An 11235-nucleotide genomic window follows, 5' to 3' on the forward strand; every position below is an offset into this window, starting at 1 on the left:
CTTGAGAGCCCCTTGGACTGCAAGGAGATCCATCCAGTCCATCCTAAAGGAGATTAGTCCCGGGTGTTCATTGGAAGGACTAATGCTGAAGCTGAAACTCCAGTACTTTGGCCACCTCATGCGAAGAGTTGACTCATTGGAAAAGACCCTGATGCTGGGAGGGATTGGGGGCAGGAGGAGAAGGGGACGACAGAGGATGAGATGGCTGGATGGCATCACTGACGTGATGGACATGAGTTTGAGTAAACTCTGGGAGTTGGTGATGGACAGGGAGGCCTGGCGTGCTGCGATTCATGGGGTTGCAAAGAGTCAGACACGACTGAGCGACTGAACTGAACTGAGAATTGTTGCAATGTCCTCTTTCTCATTTCTGAGATTTTTAATATATGTCTACCTCTTTATAAATCGTCATCAAATTTTCTTTTTATTTCTTTTTTTTCTTTTGATTTAGTTTTGTGTACTCTGCTGCTTTGCAGTATGAATATTCAGAGCATTAATTTCAGCCTTTTCTTTGGCTCCCCAGGTGGCGCTAGTGATAAAGAATCCGCCTGCCAGTGCAGGAAACCCAAGAGACGCTGGTTCAGTCCCTGGATTGGGAAGATCCCCTGGAGGAGGGCTTGGCAACCCATTCCAGTATTCTTGCCTGGAGAATCCCATGGACAGAGGTACATGGGGTTGCAAAGCAGACTGAAGCAAATTAGCACACACACACACACTGAATATAATATTTATATCCAATATTTATTATGCAGTTGGACACTAAAATACACTGAAATACATATTTAATTACATATTTACATATTATATCTGTTTCTATATTCTATGCACTATATTTTATACAAATACATATCTTACCAAAGAAAAGGTTGAAGTCAATTAGATGTATAATATATATATGAATATCCATATTAAAAAGTATTAAAAGATATAAAAATTTAAAGTATATAATATATCAAAACTGTGTTATGCAAGAGGTCGTCTTCTCTTCCTCTGTCAAGGACTGTGTTGCCTTGAACCAAGTTGAGGTTTTTTGGTACAGTTCCTTCTAATTCCAGTATATGTGGTCTCCAAGGGTTAGTCTTCCAGAGACTGGGGTATTTACTAGGGTCCCCAATTCCTTGATGGGTTCAGGGCTACAGTATTTATTTCATAAGCCTTGAAAACTGCTGAAAACTTTTCCTGATTTTCAGAGTGCTGACTTTAAATATATTAATGCTTTAAATCTACTTTACCTATGCAAATGAAGTATTTTTCATAGGCTCATTGACAAAATTTGGAAACCCCAGAAAAATGATAATGAAACCAATCAGATTTTCAAAACTTAACTTTGAAAGTTAGTTGCTAGCAGAAAAAGATTAAGCAGTTCTATGTTGATTCAGCCAGTAGTAAAGTCCTACTGCCTTTGTTTGAAGAATATTGATTGAAATTGATTGATAGACTTCATGGGTGGAAGGAGAAACAAATTATGGAAGCTGGATAGATGCACTCATGAAGCTAGGCTCATTCATTAGGAAGATGTAAATAAAGTTGCATGGTTTATATATGCTGGTTAGTTTGATTCAAATATAGTCCTAATGTTTTTGTTCTGAGTCTTTCCATTTACACTACACTGAAAAAAGTTAACGCTGACGTATTGCCTACATGTACAGAAAATAAAGGAGGGAGTTACTTGTGCATTCAGTTGTCCCTTTAAGCCAGTTAAGTACTATCCCAGGGAGGTGTTCATTCATCAACAAACACCTCATTTGCCATTTCATTTGACATTGTTGAGGAAAAGGTAAGCAATTTAACTTATTAATATTGCTGCCATGGCATTCGGAGTAAAGGCGACATATCATTGTTGCTCTTTATACACCAAATCATCCAATAGCCATGTATTGTGCAGCATCTACTATGTACAGAACACTGCAGACACTGGGGACAGTAAAAGGTGGCATTTAAAGCGGGCTGTGTTCACTAGGGACTCATGCACGCCCAGTCCTCAGATCAAAACCCCAGCTCGGCGCTTAAGGAAACGAGAACCTAAAATCCAGATCGGAATCTTGAGTTTTACGTATCCTTTCTCCCCAACATGTGGTGTCACTCACCATTGTCAAGGAGAGGCAGAGGACAGAGGCCATCAACTTCAATTTCGTCTAAACCCCGCTGTCCGTTTCTTTTGCCTCATTTGTGCCTTGAAAGCCTGACCACAAGGGGATGTTTAGGAAGTGGCAAGGCTGGTCTTCTCGTCGTAAGTGGTAAAGGGGTTTTATAAGATGCTTTCACTTTGTAAACAGGTATGTATGTGAGGGAGCTGGCAGAGCATTCCTGAGTTAAGTCCACTCTGTGACTGGTGCTTTGTTTAAGCTTCCACTCCACCGTGCGGGGGGAGATGGCTGCCTGTTTACAAAAGCAACCTTAGCTTTTGTAAAACTCTGGTCTGACTGAGCGGTTTGGCAACAAATGAGAAACACTAGAGGAGGGGTTCACTTGGTAGGTAGATGGGGAGTCTTTTCCCTTCTCACGCTGATAGCATCTCATCTTCAGAGCACCCTAGGCAAAAAGCATGGGACAGGTGGGGGAGGGGAGCCTGGTAACCAGCTTAACCCCGCCCAAGCCCTCATGGCACCAGACCATCCTCTACCATTTTTCTTCCCTCCGTCCCTGCACCCAGCTAAGTCTCTTTAGTCATGTCAGACTCTGTCTCCCCATGGACTATGTCCTGTCAGGCTCCTCTGTCCATGGGATTTCTCAGGCAACAATGCTGGACTGGGTTGTCATTTCCTTCTCCAAGAGATTTTCCCGACCCAGGGATCGAACTTTCATCTGTCGCATCTCCTGCATTGGCAGCTGGATTCTTCACCACTTGTGCCACCTGAGAAGCCCTCATTACTTGTCCCTAAACTGTGCCCCATCTCTGGGCACACCTGGGAGACGGTTCTGGCTCTCTAGACGAGAGCTGGAAGGATTGAACTCATAGAGATGCTCTTGACTGTGTGGACGTCTGAGAAGAGACAACAGCCTGGAAAGAGGGCCGAGTGAATGTCAAGGGTTTGCAGATGTCGGAGGGGGTCAAGAGTCTCAGACGACACACTTGGCAAGTGAAGTTTGCGGGTGAGTTTAGATTTCTTCTTTATTCATTGGAGTTTTTGATGGATGACCAGCAAAGAATAAGAGCGTAAGGTGCACAGACAGAGGACAAGCTAGTTGGTGAAGTTTCTGTGGCAGATGAGTGATGCAGCATAGTGTATGTTCAAATATTTACCAATCATTTAATTTAATAGACACATGAATGAAGTTTAACTGAGGCCATGCTGTCTTCTAAGCAGAGTCCCTTCTAGTCCCAAATGTTGACTAACAGCAGCCCTAAGGGACCAGTTGAGTATGAGTTCTATTTATAGGGAGGACACTGATGAATTGAGAAGTTTGTAGCTTCTCCAGGGTTTTCTGTGATGGCAAAATGGTAAACATTGGCCTGCAATGCAGGAGACAAGGGTTCAGTTCCTGGGCTGGGAAGATCCCCTGGAGAGGGAAATGGCAACTCACTGCAGTATTCTTACCTGGGAAATCCCACGGACAGAGGAGCCTGGCGGGCTACAGTCAGTGGGGTCACAGAGAGTCAGACAGGACTTAGCGATTACGCAACAGTAGCTTCTCCAGGGCACGCAGGGAGAAAGCCGCAAAGCAGAATTTGAACCGCGAGTGCCTCTAGCCTTCCCATGCTCTAACTTACTACGCGATGACCAAGGAGAACCACTTAACCAAGAGTTAGGGGGGAGTGAACAGTCAGTGAGTGGGGGAAAGGAAGAAGAACAAACTTACAAGAAGGGTTTTCTAACCAGCTAGTTTAATAAACTAGTCAAAACTTTGGAAGGAAAGGGGCAACTGATTTAACTAATTCATAAGAAAATTTCGAAAAAAAGACAATTTCAAGATATTTTAAGTTGTTACCTGATTTACTAAATGAGCAACTCTCAATCTCATAGTTTTCTTGCCAGTAACTGATAAGAATGAAGTTTGCAGAACTTAACTGGTCACTGTCTGGTTTTCCTTCTCCCATGATTTATAAAAATTTTTGGGTGACTCTAGGGCTTCCCAGGTAGCTCAGCTGTTAAAGAATCCACCTGCAATGCAGGAGACCCCAGTTCCATTTCTGGGCAGGGAAGATCCCCTGGAGAAGGGAATGGCTACCCACTCGAGTATTCTGGCCTGGAGAATCCTTGGATGACTCTATTTCAATTCAAAATTTGCACACACAATGCTTTTTGCTTTTTTAAAAATTCGACCGCTCAAAGTAGAAATGTATAAAAATCCAATGAGGATTTTAGGAGAAGTGATTTTTATTCATACCTTTAGTTTGCTGGAGCTGAACTTGAAGCCTCTATTCAGTACTTTTCAGAGACTTCGCAACAACAGTCATTTATCTGTGTCTAGAAGGAGATAATTCCTGGGTGTTCATTGGAAGGACTGATGGTGAAGCTGAAACTCCAATACTTTGGCCACCTCATGTGAAGAGTTGACTCATTGGAAAAGACCCTGATGCTGGGAGGGATTGGGGGCAGGAGGAGAAGGGGACAACAAAGGATGAGATGGCTGGATGGTGTCACTGACGTGATGGACATGAGTTTGAGTAAACTCTGGGAGTTTGTGATGGACAAGGAGGCCTGGTGTGCTGTGGTTCATGGGGTCGCAAAGAGTTGGACACGACTGAGCGACTGAACTGAACTGAACTGAACTGAGACCAGCTCTCTTACTGGTGAATCACCTCCTGATAAACTTGACTTCGTTAACCAAAGGCTGAAATGTATGAGATACAGGCCCTGGAAATCCACAACAGCAAATAAGCCATAATTGCTTGTTTCTGTAGCTTGCAGAAACTGAACCAGATCTAGACAGGCCCTTGCTTTCCTTAACCATGTTTTGCTGGCCACTTTTCTCCTATCTCCCATCTTTTGGGTTGTATAAAATGCCTTTCAAGACAGAAATTAGTTTTCAGATTGTTTTCTGCCAAATCTAGTGAATGTAACACATCTTGACTGATGCCTGCTAAGGACAAATAGTAAGAGCGGCATGTGACTCTGAAAGATTTTCAAAAGGGGATTTTGCAGTTAGCATGTGGTCCTCTTTTCTTCCAGCAGGTAGTAAAAAGAGAAGCATCTAACAGTGGGGTTCGTATCTCACCAAATATCAAGCAGACCAAAATTACTTGTTAGAATCTCGGCTTCTCTTGAAGTCTGGGAGAGAGGTTGTAAGTTTCCTCCTGGGCATGGGAGAGCGGGAGCGCGCCTTCCCAGGGAGAAGTGGGGGCCTGGGTGAGCGCGGCTTTGCCCAGGGCTCATCGTGGGGCAGGCAGAGGGCCAGCCATTGAGGCAGGCACAGGGGATGTGCAGAGTGCGGCAGAAGCACGCAGCGAAGAGACAGACAGGCACAGATCTGGAAGCTGCATGTGGAACTCGTCCTGGTAATTCTAAACTCTGTTTATTTGATTCTTAAAATCCTCTGCTGAAAACGTGGTGAGTCATTGCCTCCGATCCTGGCTTGTCTGTTGGTATTCTGCGAAGCTGCTCGAATCGTGGAGGAGCAAAGGAATAAGTGCCATTTTGGTTTTAATTAAATTTTGAAAAAGATTCAACCATATCCTGCCTCTTCCTTCCATCAGGGATCCTGCAATTATTAAATTAGGCTGGTGGTGTCTACTTTCAGAATCATGAATTTTTACCAGCAGATAATTTCTCTTTTCTATTGTTGGATATTTTCTTGGTGCATTTTACGGCTATCATCTTTGGCAGAGCTAATCTGGTTTTCTTCAGCCACAGTTCTGCTCGTTAATCCATTTATGGATTTTTGCATAGTTTCTCCTTGGATGGTGAGTGAGTGTATTACCTCGGAGGTTTTTTTCCAAGTCACTTAGTAGAGCCTGTGCCTCTTTTTTTTTTTTCTGTCCACAATATGTGTTTGAATCCTTCCTGTCTGCTAGCTTTTTGAAAATTTATTTAACGTCTTGGCTAGGATGACATTTGAAGAAGATATTCATGCAATGAACACATTTATAGAAAGTTCTGTATATTCAAGTTGAGTTACTTACCTTTTTTAAAAAGTGATATTTCTTTCTGGGCTTGAAATTTATCTACACATTAAATATCTGTTTTTCCACATCAAATAACCTTCTAAACACAGAAAGGACACACACATATGTATATACACAAACTGAAAAATATGATACCATTTTTTAATTCTACCAGATGTTTTAAGAATTAACGCTAATTCTTTTCAAACCCTTCCAAAAGAACAGAAAAGGTGAAATCACTTCTTAACTCATTCTATGAGGCCAGCATTACCATGATACTAAAGTCAGACAAAGAAATCAGGAGAAAACTAGAGACCCACATACTTTATCAATAGAAATGCAAAAATCCTCAATAAAATACTAGCAAACTGATTTCAACAGCATATTAAAAGGATTATACCACAGGATAGAGTAGGATTTATCCTAGGAATACAGGGGTGGTTCAGCATACAGACATCCATCAAAGTAATACACTGTAGATAGAATTAAGGGAAAAAAAAATCCTGTGATTATCTCAGTGGAGGCAGAGAAGCATCCGACAAAATCCAACACTCTTTCATGATAAAGACACTTAAACAAGGAACAGAAGGGAACTTCCTAAACATGTTATGTGAATCCTACCTCAATTTAAAAAGATTATTACAGGGTGCCATCCTCAGCTGGTTCACAGTCTTGTTGAGAGGAGATAGCACAAACCTACGTCAAAAATCCGGCAGAGGCATTTCTTCCTTCCCCTGGCAGCAGGGAGACATAATATGGCTGTGGAAGCTGAAAGTGTGCGGAGATCTCTTGCCTTTTTTTTTTTTTGTAAATTCAGCCTCATTGGAGTTGTTCAGTCACTCAATTGTGTCCAACTCTTTGAGATACCGTGGACTGAAGCACGCCAGGCTTCCCTGTTCTTCACTATCTCCTGGAGTTTGCTCAAATTCATGTCCATTGAGTCAGTGATGCTATCTAACCATCTTGTCCTCTGTCACCTTCTTCTCCTGTCCTCAATCTTTCCACTGAGGGAAGACCCCATCAAGGTCTTTTTCAATGAGTCGGCTCTTCACATCAGGTGGCCAAAGTATTGAAGCTTCAGCTTCAGCATCAGTCCTTCCAATGAATAAGTAGAGGTCTCTTGGTTTTTTTTGTTTTTGTTTTTCTAATTTTTCAGCTTTATTGGAGTATAACTGACAAATAGAAATTATACGTGGGTGTACATCTTGATAATTTGACATGTGTGTAACAGTAGAACGATCACAGTCAAGGTAGTTAACATATCCATCAGCTCACATGGTTACCTTTTGGAGAGGTGAGGACACGTGAGACCTGCTTTCCTAGCAAAATGTCGTGTATACAATACAATGTTGATAACTATAGCCACCACGTTCTGCTTCAGAACTTACCTTGCATAATCTGAACTTTGTACGCTCTGACCAATATCTGACGTCATTTCCCTTTTCCTCCAGCCCTGGCAACCATTTCCTTTGGATAAAGACCCAGAAGTGGGATCACTGGATCATATGGTAGTTCTGCTTTTACTTTTCTGAGGAGCCTCTGTGTGACTTTCCGTGATGACTGTAACAATTTACAGCCCCATCAGGTGTGTACAAGTGTTTCCTTTTTCTGACATCCTTGGTAATAATTACTTTCTTTTCTCTTTTTGATCATGGCCATTCTAACATGGATGAGGTGATTTTTCTTTGTGGTTTTGACTTGCATTTCCCTTATGATTAATGAAATTGAGCACCTCGGAAAAAGTGAATACTGTTCCATAGCATCAAAACATGTTAAAACGTGAAGAACTCTTGTGCTGAGAGGGAAATAAATTAGAAAGGATAGCAGTGTAGTGTAATTGAAAACATTAAAACTATTGTGAATGAGTGTTTTATTTCTTTACAAAACAAGTATCAAGATGAGTTTAGGTAACGCTTGCTTGTTCTCATGGCATAACTGCTACGGAGTAAGGGCGTATCTATTCTCTGTGTTGTCAAATTTTCCCGTTGTTTTTTAAATTTGGATCAGCTTCTTGTATTTTATCCTTTCATTTTCAAAGTTATAAGCTATCGGTGCAGCCTTTTTTATTTTATTTTCACTCTTTTCTTCACAATTCTTTTCTTCATTCATCCCAGTAAGTTCATTTTCACTAAGTTCTTCTGGCTGTATACGTCTAGAATCTCTTGAAAAACAGTGTCAATTTCCCCAGGATCAGCTATTTATCTTTTTAAAATTTATTTCCTTTTATATTTTTAATTGGAGGATAATTGCTTTGTGATGCAATGTTAGTTGCTGCTGAACAACTCCATGAATCAGCTGTGTGTCTGTGTCCAACTCTGAGAACCTGTGGGCTGTAGCCTGCCAGACTCCTTTGTTCCTGGGGATTCTCTAGGCAAGAATAATGGAGTGGATTGCCATGCCCTTTTCCAGGGGTTTGCCACTGGTCGTGATACATACTGATCCATGAACTAGAGTGAGCAGCAAAAATGTTACTCTGTGCAGCTATTCCCAGTTAACATGTCATGGTAGCTAAAGTTAGAACTGTGTTGTTGGGAAAATGGGTGCTATTTAACTAAACCACGGTGATTGTAATCGGTGCATACTGGAGACATACAAAGTGAGGACTGCACGTACTGAAGTTGTGCAGTATTGAGCAACACTGCAATAGAATTCTAGAGACTGGATCCATGGTGAGTTGGACTTGCTGAAGGATTAAGGTGTTCCTTTAGGCTGACAGTTGTGAACGTAAGCTATGAAGGAGGGAAGAAACATAGTGTAAGTAGGTTAATGAGCAGGCTTACCTGATACAGCAAAGAAAGTAGCCTACCCATGGCTAGGCGGGAAGAGGACTGACTGTGACAGGGCTTGAGATACAGGCAGAGTTGTAAACTGGAAAGAAAATCTCCTTAAAGGAAAAATCATGATTTATAGATGGGGGAAACCTGAGTTGTTTCTACTCTGTGCTACACGTTCCATTTTTGATCTTTGGTAAGTCGTGGGCAGCTACTTACTTATTTGCAAAGTGAGGGTAACTAACTGTACTTAGTGCAAATGGCTGAGTGTAAAGATTCTTGAAAGTGGGGAAAAGTTTTCTGACTGTGCCCATTCTTCAAATGCGGGTTCGATCCCTGGCTGGGGAAGATCCCCTGGAGGAGGGCATGGCAACCCACTCCAGTCTTCTTGCCTGGAGAATTCCCATGGACAGAGGAGCCTGGTGGGCTACAGTCCATGGGGTTGTAAAGGGTGGGATACCAGTGAACTGACTTAGCATGCATTGACACCATTCTTCAAACATTTACTGAGTGACTGCTCTGAGACGGGAACTGGGCTAAATATTTCTGTTCAAGAGGTGATAAGGCATTGCCTCGTGTGTAAGCATTGGGAGAAGGGAGGAGGAATAGTTAAATGAACCAAAAACTACCCAACAATCTGGTAGATGCTGGAAAGGAGGTCATAGTGAATAGGTGAACAGGGAGCAATCATGATAAAATATTGCAGCATTGTAGGAAGAATTCTATGGCAGTTCTTGACAGGATGAAAGAAGATGGATGTCTAATGCTGGTGAAGAGTTTAATAGTTTCTGTTTGTTGATCCCAGGTCTCGGGTAAAACCACTAGAGTGAGGCACTGAAGTGGACTGGAGGAAACATTTGGAGAAAGTCAAGATTCTGAAAGACCAGAATGTTTCACGCATCATCTACATATAAAGCCCCCCAGAATGATGGCAGGATTCACCCTCATTTAGAAAGATAGCCTACATGGAAATAGGTCCTTGATAATGCAGGAGATTGACTTCACTGTTTGATGAGTTATTGCACCCTGGAAGATGGACTTCAAAGAAGCATCAAGTGTTCATTACCTGCAGCATGTTGTATCTGTGCTTCTCAAACTTTATTTATTTATTAATTTTTTTGAATTTGTTTTTTTTTCCCATTAATTTTTATTAGTTGGAGGCTAATTACTTTACAATATTATAGTGGTTTTTGCCATACATTGACATGAATCAGCCATGGATTTACATGTGTTCCCCATCCCAATCCCCCCTCCCACCTCCCTCCCACCCCATCTCTCTGGGTCTTCCCAGTGCACCAGGCCCGAGCACTTGTCTCATGCATCCAACCTGGGCTGGTGATCTGTTTCACCCTTGATAGTATACTTGTTTCAGTGCTGTTCTCTCTGAACTTCAAACTTTAAGGTGAATTAAAAGATCACTGGAATCTTGTTAAAAAGCAGATGCTGGCTCAGCAGTTCTGGAGTGGGACCTGGGTGTCTGCATTTTAAAAAATCTTCCGGGTTAACTGCACCTGAGTAACGAAGTGTGACGTTTTTCAGTGATAGTTTCAAATTGAGTAACTTGTTCTTATTGAATCTCATGTCTGTGGTCATAATTTGAAAAGTAGAGGAGAAGCACTTTCTCTTTTTATACAATGTAGTTATCATAATTTTGTGAGTTACAAAGTAAACAACAAGTGAAAGTAGCTCAATCATGTCCTACTCTTTGCAATTTCATAGACTATACAATCCATGGAATTCTCCAGGCCAGAACACTGGAGTGGGTAGCCGTTCTCTTCTCCAGGGGATCTTCCCAACCCAGGGATCAAAGAGGGGTCTCTTGCATTGCAGGCAGATTCTTTACCAACTGAGCTATCAGGAAAGCCCAATTTTGTTAGTAATATTTCTTTTTAGAGTTGTCATTCTACTATGATAATAATTTTTATTTTCTAATTTTTACCTAGCATAAAAATTTATATCATAAACTTTTCCATGTAATCACTTAACCATTTTTATTATTGTATGTGTTTAATATTCTACTGGGCATCATAGTCATTTAGTTATTAAGCTACTATTGAACACACATTGTATCAGCTTTTGCCTGTTGGTAAAATGATAGCAACCTATGAATATCTGTGTGTATTTTAAGTGTTTGTGAAATTTATTTACTCTGGAATAAAGTCCCAGAAATGGGAACTGATGAACGGTATGGGCATTATTGTGATTCTTTGTTCTTACTGTCAGATTAGATCAATTGGTTATTGCTTTCTTCTGCCTGCAATAATAAGGCTATTTGTCGGTTACTATAATCTTTTAAATGTTTGCTAATCTAATGGGTGACAGTTTATAACCTATTTTATTGTAATTCATCTATGACTCTTTGATTAGTTACAAAGGTCAGTGGTTTTGCAGCAGCAAGTGTGGTAGAAGAACAGATTT

At 41.3% G+C, this 11235-nt stretch overlaps 1 long non-coding RNA gene across 2 annotated transcripts; it reads left to right on the top strand.

Moving 5' to 3' along the window:
- The first annotated feature begins 526 nt into the window (after window positions 1–526).
- On the top strand, window positions 527–10995 carry LOC139031524 (uncharacterized). Of its 2 annotated transcripts, none has more exons than XR_011484023.1 (3): window positions 527–665; window positions 7498–7631; window positions 9623–10995. It is a non-coding gene; the product is annotated as an uncharacterized lncRNA (long non-coding RNA). The 2 variants fall into 2 exon arrangements; XR_011484022.1 differs by lacking the exon at window positions 527–665 and adding an exon at window positions 2807–3093.
- The last annotated feature ends 240 nt before the right edge of the window (window positions 10996–11235 follow it).

The sequence above is a fragment of the Odocoileus virginianus genome, chromosome 27, assembly GCF_023699985.2.
Source record: "Odocoileus virginianus isolate 20LAN1187 ecotype Illinois chromosome 27, Ovbor_1.2, whole genome shotgun sequence".
Classification (NCBI taxonomy): Eukaryota; Metazoa; Chordata; class Mammalia; order Artiodactyla; family Cervidae; genus Odocoileus; species Odocoileus virginianus.